Raw genomic sequence first — 23,972 nt, forward strand, 5'->3', positions numbered from 1 at the left:
CTCCCGCCTCCCTTTCTCTCGTCACTGCTAAGGCTGACTGGGGAAAAAAGTTTCTACTCATTCTTCAGGAGTGGGAAAAGAAGGGCATCATTTATAAATTGGGATTAATTTTTTAGGTTCCCCATTATATTTAGGAGCTATTTAAAAAAACCCAACAAAGCAATAAAAATATTTTATTCAAATGGAAAGCATTTTGTTTGACTTTAAGAAAACTTATTTACTAAAACAAAATTTTAAAATGAAAAACTTCAAATCAAAATATGGACATTGCGTTTTAAAATCTTTGTAAGAGCATTTCAGATTTTTTTTTCTCCCTAAGTAACAAGAGCAGGGAGTTAAAAGTTTCATCCAATGCTAAATATGAGCAATTGAGCGAATCCAGTAAACCTTATTTCTAAACACTCCAGCTGGCATTAAGTTCTCCACAACAGTGGTCCAGAAACCAACAAACCCAGCCGCCCCTTCTGCAGCGTGAAAGTACTCCAAGGAGTGACATTTTCAAGGAGAAAAAAACCTGTGGGTTTGTAAACCACACACACGCACGCACAAACACAAGAACAAGGCAAAAAGGTGCTCAGCAGAGGACCACCTTTACCCACAAAACTTAACATCTACTAACATTTCCAAATCTGCCTGGGAATGCTTCACCTTGGTATTTCCAACCTTACTGAGCTAACTCATGGTGTTTTATCTTTCCTTTGTATTCCCTCCCCTTCTTTGTTTGATGCCAAATATTTATTTTCAGCAGTCTATCCAGAGTTGTCTCATGATTTTATTAGCAGTCTCTCTTATAATACTTTATCTACAGAGAATGCAATGCATTAGTACTTCTAGGTACAATGTTAGGTATTCCTCTGAATTATCTAGAAACACTAGCTGACTACAATGATTTTATTTATATAAGAGACAATATATTATTATTTTGGTAATGCTCGAGGAGAGAGATGTTTTTAAGTGTTAGTTAGACTGATCTTAATCCTTTATACTTCTTTCTCTCTAAACAAACAGATCTCACAGGAGAATACACACAGACATTTAACTTACCATTACTGAAGCTATCTTTTGAATTCCTCAGTATCATTAATATTTAAGCAGAAAGAACAGAACAAACAGTTATCCTAATGATACCACACCAGAACTAATGAAGTAATTTTTAAAAAGTCATCCAGAAGAAGTGAGAAGGTCAACCAGAAAACGCGAGTCAGGAATAGCTGTGCTCCGATGAGGAGGGGAAGGTTATGTTGCTGTGATATGAGTAGTGCACAGCTGTTACTCTAGTAATAATTCATCATATTAATATTTAAATGAGAGGAGGAGACAGGCATGAGATTGCGTGTGACTCAACAGTCCCTCCCTGTCCTTAAGCAGAAAAATAGGCCACCAATAGAGAAAGAGCATTAGGAGCTACAGAGTGGGAAGGTTTGTTTTCATTACCTCATGAATAAAAGTGGGCAAACTGGTCCCCGAAGAAGTCTAGAAATTATCCTGGTTTTACTATTGCAAGTTAAATTCTGTTTCTACTGTCAGAAGCAGCCATTACCTAATGAACAAAATGATCCAGCAACCAGTGCTCTAGGTCTGTACGTGGTATTTTTTGGATTTCAGTGTATTTCCAGCAAGCTTCTGCGCTTCCTGCAAAGAGCCACCCGCAGGAGCCTCACGTGGCAGTTCCTCACAGGGAGTTGCTGAATCGCTGCTGTACTTTGCCATTTATCTACAGACACGTTGATAAAAACCATTTCTTTAATCAGGGCTTACTTACCTCCAGGCTTGTTCCATTATCTTGGCCCATCCGGGTCTCTGGGCAGGCTCAGGAGACCTGCGGCACCTGAGGAGGAGCAGGAGCGGCTGCCTGCAGGAGGAGGTGTTGCGAGGAGCAGAGCCTCAGCCCTGGGGAGGCTGGTGGAGCTTCAGGAGGTAAAGCAGCAACACCCAGCAACAGCAGGCTCAGCACAAGGTGGAGGGCTGGAGGAAACAGCTGATGCAGGCATAACCCAGACAGATGTGGGTGGCATCCCTGGCAGGAGAGGCAGCCTGACCACGCTTGGTTGCATATAGGGTTGCACAACTTTATCCAACAATTCAATATAAACACACCTCTCACATGCTAGTTTTTTGGGGGTTGGGTTTTTCTTTTTAATTCTGTACAACTCCTCCTTGTTAGCAGAAAGAGTGTTACTATGACAGCCCTAGCTGAGCATTGCCTTGTTGGCTATATAACTCTATAAAGGTAACAAACAACCATTTAACCAGAAATACAGACGCAGACTCCAGAAATGGCCATGAGGCTAAATAACAAATAGTTTGTAACAGAACAAATCCACAGAGAAGCATTCAGCTTAGTGCTTGGCATGAAAATACGAGGTATACAAAATACAACCATTAAGAGATGCCAAACTCATGCAGTAACATCAGTTCTCAGCACACCAGATTAAATTCTTCATCAGAAATGTTCTACTTTTTCCTATTCAAACATTACCCCCCCCTTCATTTCATTAGCCTAATCCTTCAAGATCAAGTTTGCAAACAGCCTAAGTTAATGTTGATATTACTTTTAGCTGACTGATATGGAGGTTTTATTTGCTGCATCCTGTACAACAGGATTTGTGTTATTAATACATTGCAGAAAACACCACTCGTCAGATCTTCTCCATATCCATTGTCAGTGTCCCAGTAGAGTGACCATTTAAAACTGGTCTTCATAACTTGCTACAAAAGGTTTGTATGTAAAGCAAAATCAGACCCCTGGGCGCGTTGGAGGAATGGGGAGTATTGATCTAGACTGCTCACAGGAGTAGATGACAAGGGTCTGCAGGAAGATACCCTCTTCTCTGTATTAGTAATTACACTAACGCAGGAGAGGTTGGGCTCTTCTTCCTTGGATTTTGGGAGTGCTGGAAGAACAGACCTGCCACACTGGCTTTAATCCCCGGTAGAGCCCTCCCTCCAGCTCCACCACCGCTGCTGCCTTGTGGGTAGGACAGGTACACGAGGCTGGAATTAGCCATCTACCCCGTTAGCACTCCCAGCTGGGACTCACACGCTCCCAGTCACATGCGGAGGCGGAAGCCGTCCTCCAGTTCCTTGAGCTTCTGTGTCAGCCTCTAGTGACAGCTCCAGGCCCAACAAGTATCATCTGATTACCGTGAGGTTGAAGACCATTTGCACTCCCAAAGCTGAGATACCCTCACTAGTATCTCAGCAATCGGAGAGCTCAGTCTTCAACCAGCTTGGATGCTGAGTTGTGTCACTGGCCACAGAAGAGTTGAGGAAAAATGCTGGAAGAAGCAGAAGAGTCCCTAAAGTAGCAAACCTCTCTTTCTATGTGAAGGGGTTGGGTCTGGTCCACTGGAATGCAAAATATTTGCTGCTCTCTATGCTAGTAGTACCAAACATGCTTTAAGATAAGTCAAACTCACTCCCTTCCTCCTTGTACATCCTCCTCCACGCTACATACACACATACTATTTCAGAACCAAAATCCTCCTTGTGCAAGCAGTTGTCCAGATTTCAAAGCATTCATGTACAATTGCTAAAATAATCTGCAGAGCAGCCTCCAGTTTTCCCATTCATCTTCAGTAGCCTGAAAAGGTTAGCAAGCCAAAGGGGTCTCGCTACTATTCCCTCCTTCCTTTTAGTCTGCATTTTAAAAAGCAACTGCATGAAGCATAGTAATACACATTAACAAGGAGAGAAGGCTAATGTATCATTTTAAATCAGAAGAAAAACTGCGGACAAAGGTTAAAAAGTCTTTGCAACCACTGAATTGTTAATTGAAGGTGAATGTGTGATAGAAGATAAACATTTTCAGGTACAGATTGGGTCAGCTGACAGCTTTAATAGCTTCCATAAAATACCACATTGCAACAGCTTTTATACTGTCTTTATGGGCAACCATCAATTTCCAGCTGGGCTTGGTGGCAACCAGATCGATGTACAAAGTTTGAGGAGGCCCAGAAGCCCAGGCTCAGATTTGCTTTTCTTCCAGTGTCAGAAGTTGCTAGTTTAATCCAAATCCATGGTCTTGGTTCAGAAGAGGCTCCAGCCTCTGTTGACAAGTACCTTTTAGGTCAAGGCTTTTTCAGGCTTTGTCCAATGTCTGCCCAAACGCCACGCCATTCCAGCCTATGCTCTTAGTTAAAAAGAAAAAAAAAAAAAAAAGGCAAATTCACCCAATTCTTTTTGTTTCTGAAATACAATATTAACAAGGAAATCCTGCCCAAGGAGGCTACCACTAATTTCTCGAGTGCCCTTGGGTGCACTTTTGTGCTGAAATTGCTCTCCTGTGGATTTGGGGGTAACTTCCATTCACCTTGGAGAAGACGTGCCAATTAAGAGAAGGATTGAGTACAAAATTCAAAGACTGGTCAGTGGCAGTTAGCTCCGTTGGTGAGTCTCATTTCAAGAGAAGTAACCTAACTCCTAACTCAGGAGGTATCACACCGTTCATTCCTTGCTCTTATAACCAAGTATCAGGCCCCCACCACGGTCACAGAGCAAATCACGGACATAGAAGGTTCACTGCAAGGCTGGCTGCTGCACTTGCCCGAGGAACAGAGGGGTCAGTGTGAAGAGCCACGCTGGCACCAAAAACCCCAAACCCTCATCACATGCAAATTCTAATTTAATTAGCCGCACTAGGGTTTAAAGGTACGACCACCAGATGCAGACTGCTGGGCCCAGCCCCTGGCATGGTCAAACACAGCCTGCACCCATGCCCAACTTTTCCTTAATCAGATGGGTTCCATAGCTTGGTCTTTCTAGATGAAACCGGGCAGTCGTGCTTCCTGAAGGCCACACAAGTGGACAAAGTTTCCCCTCTGGCTCTGCAAAGGCCACATGGCCCACTTGAGGAACTAACAAATGCTCTCAGAAGTGCTGTGTCTAACTTCGATTTCGAGTAACAGCAGCAAGGCTTACGTAGTTGTTTATCAGTCAAAAAAGAGGGGTAGGCTTTTTATAGTCTAAACTTTATGAAGTGATAAATATCTATGAATCATCTAACATGCAGTTTATCTACAGACCAATAGGATTAAAAATAGAGCAGGTAGTTTCGTCTTCTTTTTTTTTAATTGGAATGGAAACAAAAAGAAAGCTGGCAGATGAGGAAAAAGAAGGCTGCTGAGGATGCTGAGCACAAGGCTATGGCCGAGGACTGCAATGAGAGCTTCCTCAATTATTGTATCTCCCTGATGAGAGGCCAGATCTTAGGTACCCTCAAGTGGCCCTTTTCTGTAATGAGGATCTCAGTATTTGGCCTATTCATATTTTTCATTTCTCTGCACTTGGTCCAGGAAATCACAAGGCTTGACATTTTACCACTGGAATCGATGCAAAGACTTCTGCCTTTTAAGTGCTTGGCTCTGCGTCAGAGTTTTTTAATCTTTTCTTTCCTAAATGTAACTGATTGACAGGAGTGTGCATCCCTGGGTCAGTTTTCAACTCATGATCCAAATAGTTTCTCTTAACTTGGAAGAAATCCCAACAGTTTCCCAACGAATTTTCCTTGGAACAGCCTGGAAACCCTCCTTGTCAATAAATAATTTCTACCAAGTGAAACACTGACAGAGCTACTCCGCTCAGCTAACTATACCGTGAAACATTAACCTCCTTCCCTGCCCCGTGGTGGCACAGACCGTATTTTGCTGCTTCGTGACCCATGAGTGACCTCGCTGTGGACTCCCATATTTTCAGCACACCTCCTTGAGGTTCGGGATTGAGTTACATGGCACCTACATTTAAAGAAGCAGATGGGGAAAAAGCAACTTTCATTTCTTCCTTGTCTCTACTGGGCACTATATACAGTGAGAGGGGGCAGATAATGCCAGGACCACCTGTTCCTCCTCCAAGGATGCTCGGCTTCCCCGACTCACACCCCCCCCCCACAGCCTGTCTGCGGTGCTGCCTGATGTAAGGGGCTCTGCCGGCCATCACCTAGGGATCTTGCTGCTCCAGCACACTCAGAAGAGCTGTGGCTCCGAGGGCTGGGGAGGAAGAGGAGATATATGCTGCCAAGGAGAGCAAGGGCAGATGCCCGCTGCAGAACCAGATGGCTATGGGACCACAGGGGCCACCCCACCGTGACACAACATGTGTTCCTGACAGAGCTCCCTGGATACAGCCATGCCCAGCAGTCGGTAGCACAGTTGGGCAGCACCAGCAAGTCCAGCACCACTGTCACCTCAGAGGTCTCTGAGGCCGAGTGACATGGGTGGCACATACTTGGATGCCGTTACACGTTCAGTTGTGCCTGCAGCGAGACAGGGCACAAATTTGTACCCATTGCTGCTGGTCAGGAACTGTGACACTGGAGACACCAGGGCTGTCGTTCCACGGAGCTCCAGCACCTTGTGATAAATTCCTGAGGGTTTCAGAGGGTGAGATGCTCTGGGAGACCCCTCCTCACTCCAACGACCCCACAGAGAGGGTTTGCCCAGAAGGTCATGCATGATGCCAGAGCAGCACATGGGCAGGAGCCACCTCACCAGTATCCTAATTGACACCTACGCCTCTGGCTCTTCCCTATCCACTCCTTCCAACCTCACCCCTCCACTGAGTAGTTTCTCTACACCCACACTTCTCCACACCCACAATTCTCTCTCCTCCACCTGTCATAATATGCAGCCTGGCTGTGCTGACAAGCCCACGCCGCACTATTCACTCTTGCTAGCAAGCCCACAAAAGGAAGCCTCATTCAGGCCCCTACTCTCGGGGCACAAACCAAGCAGAGCACCAGATCTCCCTTCCTGCCTCTTCTCCAGAGGAGCTTCACACGTGGTGGCATTGCCCTGCACAGGTACCCATCTCAGGAGGGCTGCATGGCTTTGCCAAGCCTGCGCCAGCAGCCCAGAGCTATTTTGTAATTAGGATGCTTCACTTCAGCAAGAGAAGTTGTTAAAAGAGACAAGTATAGAAAAGTGTTTTGTGGAAAGAGCTGGGTAAGGCAAAATAAGCCAGTTTAATGTTCTCACAAAGAGCACTGATCCAGAAAAAAAAGGAAAAGATTTTTCTTTTCATTAAAAAAACAACCGAAATAAAACGCACTTTTCCTTCAGTGCAAGTAGACTGCGCAGCCTCCTGCAGAAAGGCTGTTACAGCCCTGCTAGCTGGCCCAGACTTGACAGTGCTGCACTAGGAGAAAGAAAAAAGCCAAAACAAACAAACAAAACCCCCACTCTTACTCAGAAGTCAGCCCTCTGCCTGCAACCTGCACACACTAGTCACAGCACAACCAGGACAGCCAAGGAGAGATTAGGTCAACTTACGGGAACAAGCTCTCACAGCTCAGAGTCCACAGCTCCCTGGAGGGCCCCACAGTTTCACCAGGGCTGGCCAAGTCCGGCATGGGCAGGTCCCTCTCTCCCCCTTGTGCCCTGGCTTCTCTTTGGAGCTTGTGCTCCCAGGGGCCCTGGGCAGCACCTGAGGGACACAGGGAACAAAGTACATGCCATGTCCTGGCCAAGCTCTGCCAGGCACAAGGTAACAAAGGGCCCTAAGCTGCCCCATGCTTCTGGACATGAGACAGGTTTTGGGCTGCCCATTTGCATGCTCATTAAGAGGTGTCCAGTACCAGTCTGCAAGGCTCAGCAGAAGAAATACAAAAGAAAAGCGATATAGCCCTCGGCTCTCTTGATGTCCAGTTAGCACTTCTACTTACGAGAGCTGCTGCTACTGCCAGGCCAAGTACCTCAGCCTGGAGCACCCACCACCGAGGCTGACAGTGCTGCAGATTTGGCACCTGGGCCTCAGCACTGCCACCTGCATGGAGTGCTCTGCCTGCTGGGTGCTGGCCACCCGGCGAGTCCTCAGCCTTTTGCCAGCCCAGCATGAAGGAGTTGTCAGTGGAGCTATCTATGGGATACTCTCTTGGCTGGCATCTCCCTTGTGGCTGAACTCTCGTTATTTTGCCTTCAGCACCAGCAGCTCTCATACTTTCAACAGAGATGCTAAAGCAGGCTGAGATACTGCTTGAGAAACCCAGCTCTCTGCTCTACCTGTGTTACCTGCTCAGCCTCCCTTACAGCCCTTCCTTGGCCCAGCTAAAGTAATTTCAGCAACTTGGACGGTAAAACATTTAGCCTTAAGGTCACAGCTGGGAGGAAGCTGTAACAGGGCAGCTGTTACACGACCATCCTTATACAGTCCTACAAGTTCTCTGAAGATAGGTTGTTGCACATAAGAGATGGTGTTAGTGCCTGCTGTACATGCCCAACCATGAGAGGTAAATCTGTAAGGAGCAATTCGCCCTGCTGCCTAGTGACTTGACCCAAGAGGTTTAGATGTGTTTATTCAGAGGCTAAAAGCATAACATCCACGACAGAGACACCACCCCAAACATGGAAATATTCCTGCCACATCCTCACTGTAGCTGGCTCAGTCTTGACCCTGTAAATGAACAGTGCCTAATGCTGGTGAAGGTAGCAAAACCTCTGTCAGGAGCTCAAACTCTAGAACAAACAGCTGTTACAGGGAGGGGGAACAGGGGAAAGAGGAAAGGGAAAGAAGAAAGGGAAAAAATTCAACAGAGGTTGTATTGTGCATGAGGATCAGGCAGCTTAAAGTGCCATAAAAATCCTTTATACACATGTTCTTGCAGTAAAACAAAACAGTAGCTATTCTCAGGGCTGGCCAAGTCCGGCATGGGCAGGTCCCTCTTCCCTATTCTCAGGGAAACTGTAGCTACCCTCAGTGATTATTACAATAGCCTGAATGATGCGGTATTTTTTCCTTTTTGAACCAGATGCTATCACTAGTGGTATGTACCTGTATACTTACAGAATACTTTAGATCAGCCTATCAAGTTCAAATGGAAAGTTTAATATGTTTATACACCCAGGCTGGATAGGGCTTTGTTCAATAACCATTTCTCATGGTGAGATAAGGGACAGAACTGAATGCAGCCATTAACTGTCAATCATTGGTTTATTCATGACTCTCCTTACCCCTGGGAAAGGATAAACAGTTAAGATATCCCTCAATTAAATCTCTCTAGGACCACCCAGTCACAGATTTGCTTTCGACATCCTACTCTTAAAACCTTTTGTCCCCATCTACTGAGCTCACTACAGGCAGAGTTGGTGCAATATTACACTTTTTTATTTCAATCTATGCTTTTGCCAGAAGGCTAGTCAACATCTTGAGTCCTACCCGACTTGCTCAGACAAAATCTCACTGATCGCAAAGATGAATGGGGCTCATTTCCTCATTTTGTCCCATGGGACAAGAAATATACTTAATAATGCTCCAGGTTACATATGGCTCGTATATACTGCCAGGGCCTTCCAGCACTGCCTGTTAGAGAGCAGATTTCCTGTATCCCAGAAAGCTTCCCATTTGAACAGGCACACGCTTCCTTCCCACCGCACAGGTGGGACCGTAAGTATCTACGATCCTGCCTTATTAAGTCCATATCTTCTGAGCAGGTCACAAGGGCATATTGGAAGCAAAGAGGTAGTGTTTAAGCCACCAAACAGCTATTCTTTCATCAGAGCAGCAGCAAAACCAGCACTGCACAGATCCAAAGAGAAAACTCTGCCATAATAAGCTTAGATCAGAGTCCAAATTAGGTGGAAACATGCCAGTTAATGACTTCCAGCTCCAGCATGGAGAGCATGCTGGAGGAGGACAAATGGAGCAGTGTCTGTCCGCAGCTTGAGAAGTCACAGAGCTCCTTTCTTCTAGATGCTCCATTTGTGTATTTGGAGAGGGGGTGGCTTTAGGGATGGACACACACAATGACAATTAGAAACATGCCACACATTTGGATCTCAAATCAAACTGGCTCCCCCAACATTTTGTAGTATTAATAGTTGGCTCTTCATTTAACCCATTACAGGACAGAGCTATTACATGAATTCAGACGTTGCACTGAGTCCTAAGACCAGTACTGCTTCTCCCTTGGCGCTGGGAAGGCAGGGAAGTGAGGGAGGGCTGGTAGCCCACCACCTGCACTTGGGTCCCTTCTTTCCTTACTCACAAATTTCAGCCCAGGCACTTCCAAAAGATACTGAACTTGTCATAGAATAAAGGGCACAGCCACAACCTCATCCTTCACAGGACACGGGGAAATCCTCCAGCATGCAGCCAAGGCATCCAACCAGGACTATAGGACAAGGGAAGGGAAATAAAACTACATCTGTGACCTGCCAGTGGGTTAGCGTTGAAATAAAGATTCAGCTCAAAGATACACAGCCCTCTCTAAATCTGGGCTTGATAGGAGCCCAGATACTACCCACGCAGCAGGACCAGTAACTAGCTGGGAACCAGCAACAGGCCCACAGCCAAAGAGAAGCAGGTCAAGAGTCTCTAAGGTTCAACCACTATATTCAACACGCACAACCAAAAGGGCCAAAAAGTCTGCAGGACTGTACAGATAAGCAGCAGGACTGCCATGCTACCACTCTGTATCGTCATCCCCACTAACGAGGGTTGACCGTTCCCGTGCTTCTCAGATGTCTGCCTTTACTGTTCACAGCTCCCACAATCAGAGGGAAGTTTGGGGCTGAAATCCCAGGCTCCCACCCTTTTTGCCGTTAAAGCACCCAGCCATGCAATTCCCCTGGTCTTCAGCAGGCCGTCAGATTTGAACCCCCCCAGCAGGATCACCTCCGGTCTGTCCTGCCTCTCTCCTCCACCACCCCTCCAGAGGCTGAGCAGCAGGTCCTGTCACCCCCATCTCCTCAGCCGGGGCCACCCCGCGAGAGCTGACAGTCAATGCATTACCAGGCAGCCAGGCAGCGTGCGCTGTGGGGTCTCACTGCCACGCACAGAGGACAAGGTTAGGGTGCCCTCACTGGTGGAATGATCCAGCCAGATGCCAGCCAGAAGCCCCTCAGATAAAACCTCCTGGAGGTAAGGCTGGAGAGGGAGAACGGTGAGAAGCAGAAGGATGCACGCTGCCTCCGCTCTTGCCAAGAGACACCTTTACACTCCAGCACCCTGGGAACTGAAAAGAGGGTGTTCTGGGGCTGAACAAATCTGAAACTTTAACTTTCAGAAGTTTGTGCGAACACTTCTGCCTGGTTCTTTTGCAGCATGTGAGCCTCGCTTTGAGTGCAGGTTTCCACCCAAAACTCAAAGCAAAACTGCTGAAACCACAGGCTTTTACAGAATCTCTGCCCAAACTACCTACCTTAGCGCAGGTTTGCTCAAAATTCAAATCTCTCTTGTAGGCTGGGCACGGGGTTTCAGGCTGGTGAGGAAAACAGCAGCTGGGGGCTCCAGGGGGAAGGACTAAGGCAGAGAGAGAACAGGCGGGTCAGGAGCCCAGCCCTGCTTGTCTGAGCAGCAGACCATACTCGGTGCAGCCCAGCAGCTCTGTGTATCTAATCGCTTGAACCATCAAACCTGTTCCTGAGCTGTCAGCATTTCTGAACGTAAATCCCTGTATGTGACGATGAGGTTCTTTGCCTTAATTACCACATCTGCTTGCTGCCCACTGGGAATAAGGACCATAAACCTTTCCAACACTTGCATGTGCGCTTGACGAGCTTTCTGCTCCCCCCGCTTTGTGGCCACTCTGTGGGTTGACGACCCTGCGGTCTGCCCGTGCTCCAGCCATGATCTTGTGCCTTCCCTCTCTGTTGTAATGCAAGCTGGGAGCCTACTTCACTTACTCTTTTTAGCAGCCTATTCTCCTTATCTGTTATAAGCTCAGCAATGCTAAAAACATAGGACACAATAGCACTTGGATGGGATGCCTGATGTCAGGAATAGCTCCCCTGGCTCCCTGAGCAGGACTGCAGCTTGACAAACCTTGCTTGACAAACACCATTGCAAGCCCTGGAGAATGTGGGAACAACTCTTCCCCCCCATGTGTTGGATCTGCTGCTCTCCTCCCTGGATAAAAGGCCGTTCTGCGCCTTTCGGCCTCCATTCAGGGCTGCCAGAACAGCCAGAAGCTGCTCTCAGCTTGGTTTTTTTCTATAAACCACAGACAGAAGAAAACCACAGAGGGAAGAAAAGCCTTAAATCAGCACTGGAGATTTGGCTACTACATTTCAGTTCTCTCTCTTATTTTTTAACCAGGCAGATCTATAGCAGAGATAAGCATATGCTTAAACAGGTTGCTGAATCAGAATCAAGAGAGTACTCAGATTCTCCACTCAAAAGTTGCTTTGATACCTCAGTTATGCTATTCACTTAAGCAGTATATGTAAGTGAAATATATCTTTATTTTCCCCATGCTTTTGATGCTGATACTTCTGTAGGAAAGACTGCATATCCCGTCTCTAACAGAATTCGTTTTTCATCAGCAAGACTGATGCTGCTGGGTGGTACAAACAGGCGGTCACCTTGTCGGAAGTGACACTGACAGTCGATGGGCTTTGGTCCCCAGGATTAGGCTGCTAAAGGCAGTTTGGCAACTACCTGCTATCCAAAATACTCTTAAACCTCTGGTCTGAAGACACAGTCTAGACTAAAAAAAGCCTTGACATAACAGCCCTGTCTCTAACACCAGATTTTCTCAATGCAGTAAAAATTACAAACTTTCCTAGTAAGGGTACTTTTGCTGGCAGAGCATCTCCCAGTTCAGTAAGTAAAATAACCTAAACAGGAAAAAAATCATGTTGATTTAATTATATACCTACAGTGGGATTTTAATGATACAGAAATGGCATAAAAGAAATCTTTTCTTTAACCAGCATTTCCTTATTATCATAAGCTTCTAATGTAGGCCTGGCCTTAGGGACCTGTGGGACAAATTTAAGCCATAAGTCACTTTATGCTGGAAAAATCTGTAGCCATTATCCTTTGCAGATGCAGAAGCCAGTGCACCCTGCTACACAAAGCAAAAATCACTTGCTTTGGGTTTTTTTTAAAGAGGCGACTGTTCACTTGATTTTAATTTTTCCCCTTACAATAGAGAACAACCCTAAAGAGTTCTGCAGACAGCTTTTCAAAATAAACACGCAAGGTCACGCTGCTGTGGAGAGGAGGGAAAGAACAAGCTCTGCTTCTCGGAGGCAGGAAATGAGTGCCGGGGGAGCAGGAAGCCCAGCAGTGAGGACGGCAGGTCCCCGGGAGCACCCGAGCCAGGGCCGGCTGCTCCCAGCCCCGCGCTCGCTGAACCAGTGCAACGTCGTGCCCCGTCAGACCAACAGCTTCAAAGCCAGGCTTTGTGGTTCACTTCTGAAAAGCTTTTTATTAAGGAAAAAGAAAAACAAAACCAAAGCAAGGCTTACATTTGAAGTCACTTACACATGGCTTTATGTTTTAAAAATCCTCACAGGAATGACAGTAGTGTAGGATGTGACCCACTTAGTTACACATACACTTCAGTGGATTGTAATCCAACGTTGTGTTATATATCTCTTTTCTATATATGTATGAGCTGAAACCCTACATTAATTTCTATAGTTAATGACCAAGAGGTTAGTGAAGGACAGCAAAAGCAGCCTCCGTTCGGATAAATGCTCGTCTGAGTTTCAACACTGGTCAAATAGGAAGTCTGCAAAGTAGGCCTAGAGGAGTAATTAGAAGAGGTTGACCTCAGAGTTAAAACAACCTTCCTTGCATTTTCTCCTTGAAGGGCAGATGATTGCATGCAATCAAGTTGGAGCAATTAAAAAAAATTACTATTCCAGCAGCTGAAAAGTACCACCCTGATCAGTTTAAACTCCCTGCAGCAGGTGACTGGAGGTGTCCTGTCTGATTATGCACTGGGAACACAAACAACGCCAGTTAATGTGTCCTTGCCGAGGGAGTCAACACTTCCCTACCACCACAGCTGGTTCACCCGTGATGGTCTGGCCATCCTTTCTGCCTGCGGCATAGGCTCTTCTAGGGAGCCCTTGTAGTGTAAGATACAGGACTTCCAAAATGAGACAGGGAAGGAGTTGGCTTTCTGCTCTCCCCTTGGCTGTGCTCTGGCAGCAGTGAATTTGGCATCAGTGCCAAAGCAACGATCGACGTGCTGTGCTGCAAGGAGGTGGGATTTCTGGGTGCTGGACCGTCGCCATTCCCACATGTTAAAGAGCTAAATCGCCATTCCCAGCTACAACACAACGCAGCAGTTTGGGTCTGTTTCAGGGAAAAGCATCACCTTGCACAGGGCAGAGCCCTTCCCAGTGCAGAGCAGCAGCAGCCTGGGGATGCTTGGTGGGAAGTGGGGATGTCCTGCTCTTACACAGACTACCACAGCTGTATTAAAACCAGTGAGCAGTTCTCTCCAGCTAAGTTGCCCCCAAAGTAACCAAATATCATCCTGCCCTGCTCATGTTAGTTTTGCTTCAGCCTCCTGCTTTTCTCCCTTGTTCTGACAAGGAAAGGCCAGGGCGAAAAGAGGGAAAACATGTTTTCTGCCTTCTTTTGAACAACAGAGGATTCTGCAATGCACTGCTCTGCAAGGCAGCAAATACCAGGAACGGCCAGAACAGTGTTAAACCCCTTTGGTCTGCTGAAGCTGGCAAGAACTTTACCATTGACCCTATTAGTGCCGTACGGGTAGAGCCCAGGGACTGCTTATGCAATAATGGGTATCTTATGTCTGAACGAGGGGTTTAATTAGTGTTGATCATGCCAGCTGTAGCAAAGTTACCATATTTTGTTCTGTTTAATCAACTAAAAAAAAATCACCCTTTCCCAAACTGTTAAATTCTACTAGAATAAACACCCATTTGGAGTCTATACTTAGTTTTAGAAACGGGGGGAAGAAGCCATTTCCCTTGACATTTCCTCTACATAACCTTAATACAACGTAATAAACAATTCAGTTATGCTGCCGTTGTTTCTAAATCTAGCATCGAGATGCTGCTTTTCTAAGAGGGAAAAATTCAGGCATAAATTTTCAAGTCATATCATTGCTCTGCAGCTTTCCTACAACAATACCGAGTCCTTTCCTAGACAGAAAGGCTAATGAGTCCCTTCAGAGAATGGCACCAGTTTTGGCTCATTTCCACAGAAATAGAAAAGTCAGTGGCAAGGCCAAGTGGGTAAGAAAGGCTCCACATTACAAAAAGCTGAGTAAGCCTGTGAGACGCCGAGCTGCTCTGGGTAGGGGCTGAGGGCACGCGGCCCTGGGCAGAAAGGCTTTAGCATCCTGCAGGATCGAGCTGTTACTACTGAATTCCTCTCTTTTGCAATCTGTCAGGGAACAGCTGTGCCAGAGTGGAAAAAATCCCGGAAAGTTACTGAAACATTCTCACTATTAAAGACCTCATGTTTCCACTGCAAATGGATAAAACTCCCAGTGAGATTTCTGGTGTCTTTTAAGGTCAGCATTTGCGGCATTACAAAATATCAGGCGTTCTGTGACGCTGTACTCACGGATTTTGGGAACATTTTTAAGTAAGACTAGAAAAAAATTGCAACTCGCTTGTTGCAGTTTACACCACTGCTTGCCAGTAAGCATACGTAACACTAATTTACTGTCCTTTCTGCCACTTCTCAGTACTGATCTGACGTCCGTTTCCTTGGGTACTTCCCTTCTGACTTGGCCCCGGTTTATCTAGTGACTGAGGCTACTTTAAAACAATCTTTCATTGCCTGCATTTGAAATCCCTAATGAAAGGGACTGTGGTGACTCGGTAAGGGACTGCACAGCACTCTGCTACCTTTGGCTATAAGGATAAATACTCTATTCCTGTTGTTCAAACTGGCAATCCCAAAATCCCTTTGAAGAGAGGCATCACAGCAACCACTGTCATCTTCCTTCATCTACATCATGGTGGGGGGGAAAGATTGCAGATGGCAGAATTAGCCATACTGTCTCTCTCTGAACTGTGTTCCTTCATTTTTTCCATAATCACTAGTATATAATATCCCTCTTGGGAAACAAACCCTTTTACTAACAGAACTGAGGATCGCTTCAAACTGAGAGGGTTTTTCCCCTTTTTCATCACTCTAGAAATGCACTCTGGATCGACAGATTTTAATATCTCTCTTTGGCGAGGAGAGATCAGACACTAAATGGCATTCCATGCAAGTGAGGACTCTACTGCAAAGCTGTTGTTTCTTGCCCAGCCAGTTAATTGAAGCCTATAAAATTTCCATTGTTCAAACCTGGAGTATCTCACAGGGTATGCCTGGACAAGGCAAATCCCAAACCCTCATCCACTGGACTGATAGATGGCTTCCCAAACATGCACAGGATGGAAAAGTAACCCAAGACTGTGCCATTTGAGCAGGTTCTGTCCAGGGATCTCCAGTGGAGGTTTTAATCCCATCTGTGGAAGTAAAGACACTGAGAGGTGAAGTCACTTGCCTTGAGGCATGCAACAACTTAGTTGCAGAGCTGGAAATAAAACTGAGGAATATGAACATGCTGGACCATGCTATAATCAGCAGATGCTATTACTTCCAAGTTCTAATTAAAGAGCTGTCATTACACAAAAAGCATTTTTAGTTTGCAGTAAAACTGATAAAGCTCAATAGTCTGGAGTACTGGAGGGGAGGCATAAGTTTTTTTAAATCTCCCAAAGATTATAATATACTCTTTTTTCAGTCTGCCTCAGCCTCTGTAGCTAGCTGATCCCAGCTATGAGGTCCCTCTCTGCTCTAACAAACCTGCGATCCTGCCAGTCCTAATTAAGTAATGCTAAAAATATATAGGCTACACTACAATTTCCTACCTGAGACTGTGCGAAAGGAACTGCACTGTAGCACTCTCATGAAATAGATAGAACAACCAGTGGGAAAAATAACAAGTCTGGGAGAGAACAGAAGCAGTTGATGTGCTGCAGCCATCATGCACGCAGCTGGCAATGTTTAATGCATGAAAATAGGTGGTAATCCAAATATAAATTAACCAATTTGATGTCTTGGGCATGCAAGTGCCCACACAGACACACATGAATACCCACATTTCACTGCAAAGGGAGCTCCCGCTTCCAGCTAACGCCGTGCTTAGCACCACTCCAGCAGACGCTTGGCATTGGATCCAGCCCCAGTGTTAAGGGTTTGATTGCCTTAGCGATGGAGCAGCTGCTGGATTTACATCCCCAGCTCTGTAAGCCAGGCAGGGGCTCAGCGACACTGCTCCTGCTTCTGCTGGGGGCTGCCTCGTGGGGGCTGTGGGGCCGGTGGCTCCACGGGGCCAGTGGCAGGGCTCTGCTGCGGCCGGGCGCCAACACATGCGCAGGCAGCGTGTTCGGGTTGCGGGGGGGGGGGGGGGGGGGAAGGTGTGCCCAGGGTTGCTCAACGCCAATGCCTCCGGCTGAGTGAAGAGCAACAGAAACTGTCTCTCTAGAGTCCTGTCCAGCCCTGCTCCTTCAGACAGAGAGCAGCTTAACACAGGCCATTGTGAAGATGGAAAGACAGGGCAAGTACACTTTTCCATGTTTCCCACAAAAATGAAATATCTCAAAGATTTTCCTACCATCCAATGTTTACTTGGGTTTCTTACCTGGTGGGTGCACACTGCTGTGAATACAGGGGGGTGCAATCACTGCTGGGAGCACAAAGAAGCTTCACTTGCAGCCAAAGACCAGATGAGCTTGTGTGAACTGCATCAAGCCACACGTGACTGAGAGCTGGTGTGTCCCATAGCTTCCAGTATCAGTTTTGCTAAGGAAAAAAAAAAAAAGTATCAAAATGAGGCCTTCAGCTGAGCTTGTTTTCAGGTCTTTTTCCCCCCGTGTACCCCGGGATCCCAGGTATTACCTTCCCGTCACCAAAGTCTGTCATGGCACCTGAGCACGGCGCTGGGCTCAGACCCAAACCACGACCGAAGGTGAGGACTGCTTTCTGCAAGGCTGTTTGCATGCTGTTACTGTGGGCCCAGAGGAGAGCCTAAGGAGTCAGATCCTTTATTTCTATCGCTCCCACCCTATGAATGTTCATGGTTGCTTTTGTTTCCCCCATGCAACCGCGTCTGGAGGGCAAATGCACAGACCCTTCAATTCTTGAAGCAGCAGTGGCTTTCAGGGGGGGAAAGACTACGGTACCTCAGGTGGGGGAAAGTGCCTGATGAAACTTCAAGACGGAACATTTTTATACCTCAAAAAGCTCGCTAAGCCAGATGATAAGCAGAGCTGGCATGCAAGTGAACAGCACTGGGTAAAATACAAACCTGACAGCACAGAGCTAGGCACCAGGAGCTGGCTGGGGACAAGGCTGGGTGTTCTGAGAAGGGGAGAGGGCTCGGGGAAAGCTCACTAGGCAACTGCGAGTGCCTAAATGTATGGGGCAATGCCTATGGCCACGTGCAGGGAGAGAGGGAGCGCCCGGCATGGCTGGAGACCCTACCCAGGGCCATGTCTCTGCACACCCAGACAGAGGAGGCTGCGCCAGGTCAAGGGCAGAGCTGGCAAAGCAGCCCTGTCCCTGCGCTCCCTCGCAGCAGCAGGTCTGAAGCTGCTGGAGGGGCTCTCCTGCACCTCACCACCCCTCTGGGACAGCAGGCAAGGGGGCAACGGGAGCAACTCCTGCTCCCTGGGGAGTGCAGTGGAGGACGGGCAGCCCAGCTTAGCACCGGAGTGCTGCGTAGGCAGCCTTGGTGAGCCTGGACAGGCAGGGCCTCAGGAGGCTGCTGGTCCCGGGGAGCTCAGGCCTGGCACCCTCCTCGCTGGACAGGGAAGAAATGCTCTGTGCGGGAACCCGCTGCTTCCCCAAGAGAGTTTTCCACCGGCGACAGCCAGGCCCATCATAACTTGCAACTGCTAAATCAATTCCCTTGGCAAGGAGAGATGCCAACCTAGAGCCATTTTCCCCACATCCGCAGCCTGAAAGTGCGGGGCCCTCACGCTGTGCTGCCCCGTGGGGTTGCGACAAGCCTGGAGCAGCTCCCAGGAGCTCCCCTCCCTTCCCTGCCCTGCCCGGCTGGGGGATATCCCTGCCTGCCCGCTGGGAGCGGGAACGGAGCGTGCTTTCTGTCCTGCGCAGGGAGGTTGGAGACAAGAGACCAGACCTTGCCGTTCCAGCTGCTGAACAGGCTGTACTGCAGAAGAGCCAGCGACCATTTTGCTTATAATTAACCCTTTCTTGCCGTCTGATTCATGGCCAACGTCTCATCTGCATCAGGAACCTGCCACCGACGGCCAGCACGGCACCCGGGCCAGTTCCCAGGAGGAGGCACAAAAAGCCCCAGGTTTCACCGGCTGAGCTCCTCAGGATCTCTGCCCAGCCTCCGGCAGTAGCTGGATAGGGGTGAACGGACCAGGCCCTCGCAGCGTGGAGAGGAGAGCTGGGAACCCTCCTGCCACCTTTTCAAACTGAGTCATCTCCACAGGGGCGTTGCTTATTTTAATGGTATAAAAATGAAAAATAGAAAATGCGAACCAGCAGTTTCACATTCTGTGGTAACAGAATTCTCCCTCTGCAGACGTCTGTCAGAAAATGTCTGCCGTTGCAGTCTGGAGCCTGGCAATGTCTCAGCTGCAGAGAAGCCAGCCTCTATCCTCTACCTCTATTTTTTCCTTATTTGATCAAGTTTGACAAAGGCTGTGCCAGAAGCAGGGTTTAATGGTGACTCAAGCACACGTCAGCTCTACAGAGGTGCAGCACAGGCGTGTAGGCACTGAGGCAGCATTCAGGTCAAAACCAGCAAGCCCCGTATCACTGCAAGCATGGTTACTCACAGCTGAATTTCTTCTACCTCCACCTTACTTGGGATTTTGTTACGGGCATTTCTGGAGCACAAGAAAAGACATCTTAGAAGGATTTCTCCAAAAGCAAAAACTCATACCAGGCTAGACGTTCAGCCAGTGTCTCAGCAGAGCTCTACCAACGTTTACCACAAAAAGAGAGAGAGAAAGAGGAAATGCCTTGAAACAACACAACCAGAATTATCTGTGAGGTGCTCTGTGATCAAGGTGGTGTCCTAAGAACAAGGGGCCAGGTGCAACAAAGTCTCTAGGAGATAAAGGGGGAAAAAAAAAAACCACAACCAAAAAAACCCCCAGGTGCAGTTGAGGTCTTCGGCAAAAAATAGCAGATGAGATAAAGGCTTGTGTAATTGCTCTTTAGACAGCAAATCAGGGCACGTTTCAGGAACTGCGAAAGAAAAGCCAATTCTGCTGCAGTGCCTGGGAGGCGAGGCACGGGGTCTTTGCCCTCTGGGGCAGTTGGCACCCACGACGTTGCTCTGTTCGCAGAAGCAGGAGGCGGCCAGTTGGCGGGTCAGAGTATTCTCTGGAAAGCAGCAAGGTACTTGCTGCGGTGCCTTGCAGTGCACATGCCATTAGTGCGTCATTACGAGCATCAGAGTTGAGAGTGATACATGTTTCTATTCCCAATTAGATCTAGCATAGTGGCTATTCAACCTCTACTTGGTCAGAAATCATGTTTGAACTGCTAGTTCCAGGGCTTTTTCTGATTCAAAACTGACCATAAACATGTATATGGTGGGGTTTCAACCGCTGGATTTCTCATAGACTCTGTTGTGGACCTCTCAGCTGTGTCACTGCCTGCTGCAGCTGCCAGGAAGGCGGCACAAACCCTTTTGTACTTTCATTACACGCAAGAGTAGCACTCTACACACGTACCTGCAAACAAGTCAAGGCTGCCTGAAGGGAAGTTCATGCTTGGCAAAGAGAGTTACAAATTTGATTCTAGCAGCACTAAGCAAACTGTTTGCCTAATCAGATGAGGGGGTCACACAAGTTACCAAAGGATCCAAAAAGAGAAGTTCCTGGCCTATACCCTAACCGGAATTCTTCAGGGTATGTTGTTGAGATGTGTTTCAATCCTGACAGGGTGAAAACCAGGTGCTGTATTCAGGTTGGCAAAGCCGTGTGCCATGCACGAGGGGTACAGACAGACCCGGTCCTCCCGCTCCTGCCTTCCCAAGCACAGCTTGTTCAGGGCAGGGCAGGACTGCAGGACCTCTAACACCTTGCACACCTTCTGCACGACCAAAAGCAGAACAGCTACACAGTCTGCACTCCAAAAAAGGCACTCATAAAAGAAAGGACTTTTTCCTCTGCCCACTCGGAAATGAAGAGATCAAGTGAGAAATCCTGACTCAAGTAAAAAGAGTAGGACTTTGCCACTGATTTCAACAGGCCCAGCTTTTCACCTCAAGAGTCTGCTCTGCTGTTGAGTAAGGAGATAAGCTGCCAGCAGCAACAGTCTGGCCTCTGAAGTCTGGAGGGGTTTGTTGGCTGATTGCAGAAGCAGCAAATGCACAGCTCACCCACAGTGCAGATGTAACCTGCATGCCTCCCGCTTTCAGAAAAGCTGAGGGCTCTGTGTTGTTTATTGTGCAATAGGAAGGCACTAATAATCATGCCTGAAGATGTTTAAGAATGGAGATAAAATTCTCTGTTATCATGGATTATCAGTTTGTCAAAGGGGATGCTGGCAGACAGAAGCTTTACTGGGATGAGGTTTGCATTTCAATGAGCAATCTGCACAGAGAGCTTTCAGCTCCCCCGCGCATTAGATCCAGGCAGAAGCAGATCTGTGCTGAAGCATCCTTCCAAGATGCCCTGCAGTGCTCAGAGAGGTCTGACTCCAGCCAGGTCACGGTCAAGGCTAGAAATGATAGACAGCCTTAACTGTAGAAGATGCTGCGCTGCAGGTTGAGTAATCGGGGTTTTAGAAAAGCACGCTGAAAATGACCATATTTCCTGCTATTTATAAAATGCCGCAAAAGTACAAACTGGAGGCACTGGCATAATGCTTAAACCTCAGCGCTCCCTCAGACCCAAGGTGCTTAGATCCTTTCATGAAGAGAATGGTAGAAGCACTCAATCCAGCCACCTTGAAAGGACTTTAGGGGCTTTGCTGGGAGCTGGAGCCAACCCCAAGCACCCAGGCAAAGACAAAGAGAGCAAACGCGTAGGTGAGCAGCGTCTCACCTCGTGGGCGCTGCGCTGGGCCCCACACAGACAAACCTTGCTGCAAGCATGCTGCTGATTGTCTAAACCAGTGGCAATTCCAAGGGAACCCAGAGTGGCAGTTCTGTCCCTCCCGACCTCTCTCCAGCACCGTCCTTCTCCCATCACACTTCTCTACCCCGCAGCCAGCCTACAAGGCAGGTAAAGCACCTTCCTTGGCTTGCCACTCTGAATTAGGTGCTTTTCAAGAGGCAGTAGTATGAGTATGAAAGTTTGCACAGATCTGAACTTAAAAACAATGCTCAGCATGAAAAAGAGATTATCACTCCTTCACATTTTCAGGACTCTTTCTGCAAGCACAGGGGCTAGAAACATCCCTCCTTCCTCATCTCCCTTTAGAAAAATACTTAGGTTTCCCTGAACTATTGTGCATCAAGCAGCTGTCTCTTTGCCAAGCTACCAAGTATCCTGAGACTCACGATGGAGTCTCAAGAGCTGATAAAGCTGCCTGTGCATGTGGTTGAGGAGGCTCTGGGAGATGAAAGGCAAGCCACATCGCTGCTTTGGGCCTTATTTCTACCATCCACAAGACTCGCACAAGAGACAATGTTGGCTGCATAAATTCTCATGGCCCTGAGGACCTCAGTGCAGGAGCCTGCTGACAGCAAAATCAAATTCTTCTTGTATACAGCACTAACCCTCTGCCACGCCTTAAAACAGACCTGAAAATGCCAGCAGACACACTGATACAGTCACAAGACAAAACACCGGCTGCTCTCAATTTGCTCTCCAGGATGCAGCCACCAGGCTTGTGCGGCTGTACATGCAGGGAGCATCTGCTGTGTGTGCAGGGAGTGCCATCGGCTCGGGCACATGCACACACAAACACACACACACACACTCTTCGTATGCACACATGCTCACCAGCTCCAGCCTTACACCGTAAACACAAGCTGCTGCTCAAGTGCAATGCTTGGCTGAGCTCCCTTCCACCTCTATGGCACTCGAGTAGTTCAGAAACAAGCAGATTGCTGGGATAAAAGCAACCAGCCATTATTTCTTCTGCTGCAGACCTGCTCCCACAGGTTTCATACCTGATGTTCCCATAGGGCCCTCACGTGTGATAAAGACATGCATGTAAGGAGGGAAGCATCGTTATCCCCATTTCTTAGGTAAAGGAACTCAACGCTTTGCACATACTGTGAAGATTGCATTCTCTGCAGCAGAAAGGCAGGAGTCCAGCCCCAGGCTCCTCCTGCCTCACGCCAACTCTTCTTGCTGCAGATTCGGCCCATTTCTTCTTGTGCGATCCACCACGGACCTCGGGAGCAGGTCCTTTTGTATGGCCCTGACTTCACACTTGAAGCCTGTTCTCTCCCTCTTTAATTCTTTGTCATTTAGGCTGGATAACCCTTATTTCAGTTGTTGCATACAGAACATGGGGTGGGGAAGTAGTGCTGTTACTGCTTCTGCTGGGGTTTGCCACTATTATTTTTGCTGTTCTTCTCTAGTGTGATCCACTACTTTCTTCAAGTAGAACGTGCAAAACCCAGACCCAGAATTTCAGCTGTAGCTGCACCTCTGCTGAACATGGCCGGAGAATCACTTGGCTGCGTCTTACCGGCTACACTGCTGTTTATCTGAGCCAGCGTGACAGTCCCCTTGCATAGTCCCCAGCTATGTAGTGCGAATGTACAGTTTCACTGCATCTAGGCAAGGCAAAGGCAGTCGGGAACTTGGAGAGGCAAGTGCGTGGGGCGCTACCTGATTGTATCCCCGTTTCTCTCCATGTCCATTTCTACATGGCAGGGGAAGAGGAGGTTTGAAAAGCATTTCCCTTTGCAAGCCACCAGGTCCTGAAAGCCCCCCAGCAAGCACAGCCCCAGCACAGTTGCCTGCACCAAACAAAGGGCACGATGGCTGCAGCTGCAAACAATGTTTGGAGGCAGCAGAGCCCGCATGCATTTGACAGACAAAACCTTAATAGACTAAGCACGCAGTGTGGGTTGACACAGCTGCCACCCTCTCGCTGTCTCTCTGCTCTCCACAAAAATGCACAGTTTGTGCTTTGCTGCCCAGGGCGGAGGAGATGCACTGCTGGCCAGGCTACACGCCTTCCCTCGCCTCGGCTGAGCTGCCCCAGAGCAAAGGGTCGAGGTTTAACCTGCCCCTCTCCACCTCCCCTCGCTGCCCAGGGGCAGGGCTTGCCCTCCGCAGTTAACACCGATCATCAGCGCTGGTTCGACACCACTG

At 47.9% G+C, this 23,972-nt stretch overlaps 1 protein-coding gene across 3 annotated transcripts in view; it reads right to left on the reverse strand.

Annotated features, from left to right (window-relative positions):
• Positions 1 to 23,972, reverse strand: part of MAPK6 (mitogen-activated protein kinase 6) — a 61,115-nt gene that overhangs the window by 30,453 nt on the left and 6,690 nt on the right. The window contains exon 2 of one of the 3 annotated variants that reach the window (XM_076347762.1): positions 17,345 to 17,505. The gene's annotated coding sequence lies outside the window, so the exon portion shown is untranslated. Of the gene's footprint in view, positions 1 to 1,044; positions 1,277 to 1,762; positions 1,942 to 17,344; positions 17,506 to 23,972 lie in introns of those variants that run through there. The other 2 variants (XM_076347759.1, XM_076347758.1) reach the window with 2 other exon arrangements.

The sequence above is a fragment of the Aptenodytes patagonicus genome, chromosome 10 (genome assembly GCF_965638725.1).
Source record: "Aptenodytes patagonicus chromosome 10, bAptPat1.pri.cur, whole genome shotgun sequence".
Taxonomy (NCBI): domain Eukaryota; kingdom Metazoa; phylum Chordata; class Aves; order Sphenisciformes; family Spheniscidae; genus Aptenodytes; species Aptenodytes patagonicus.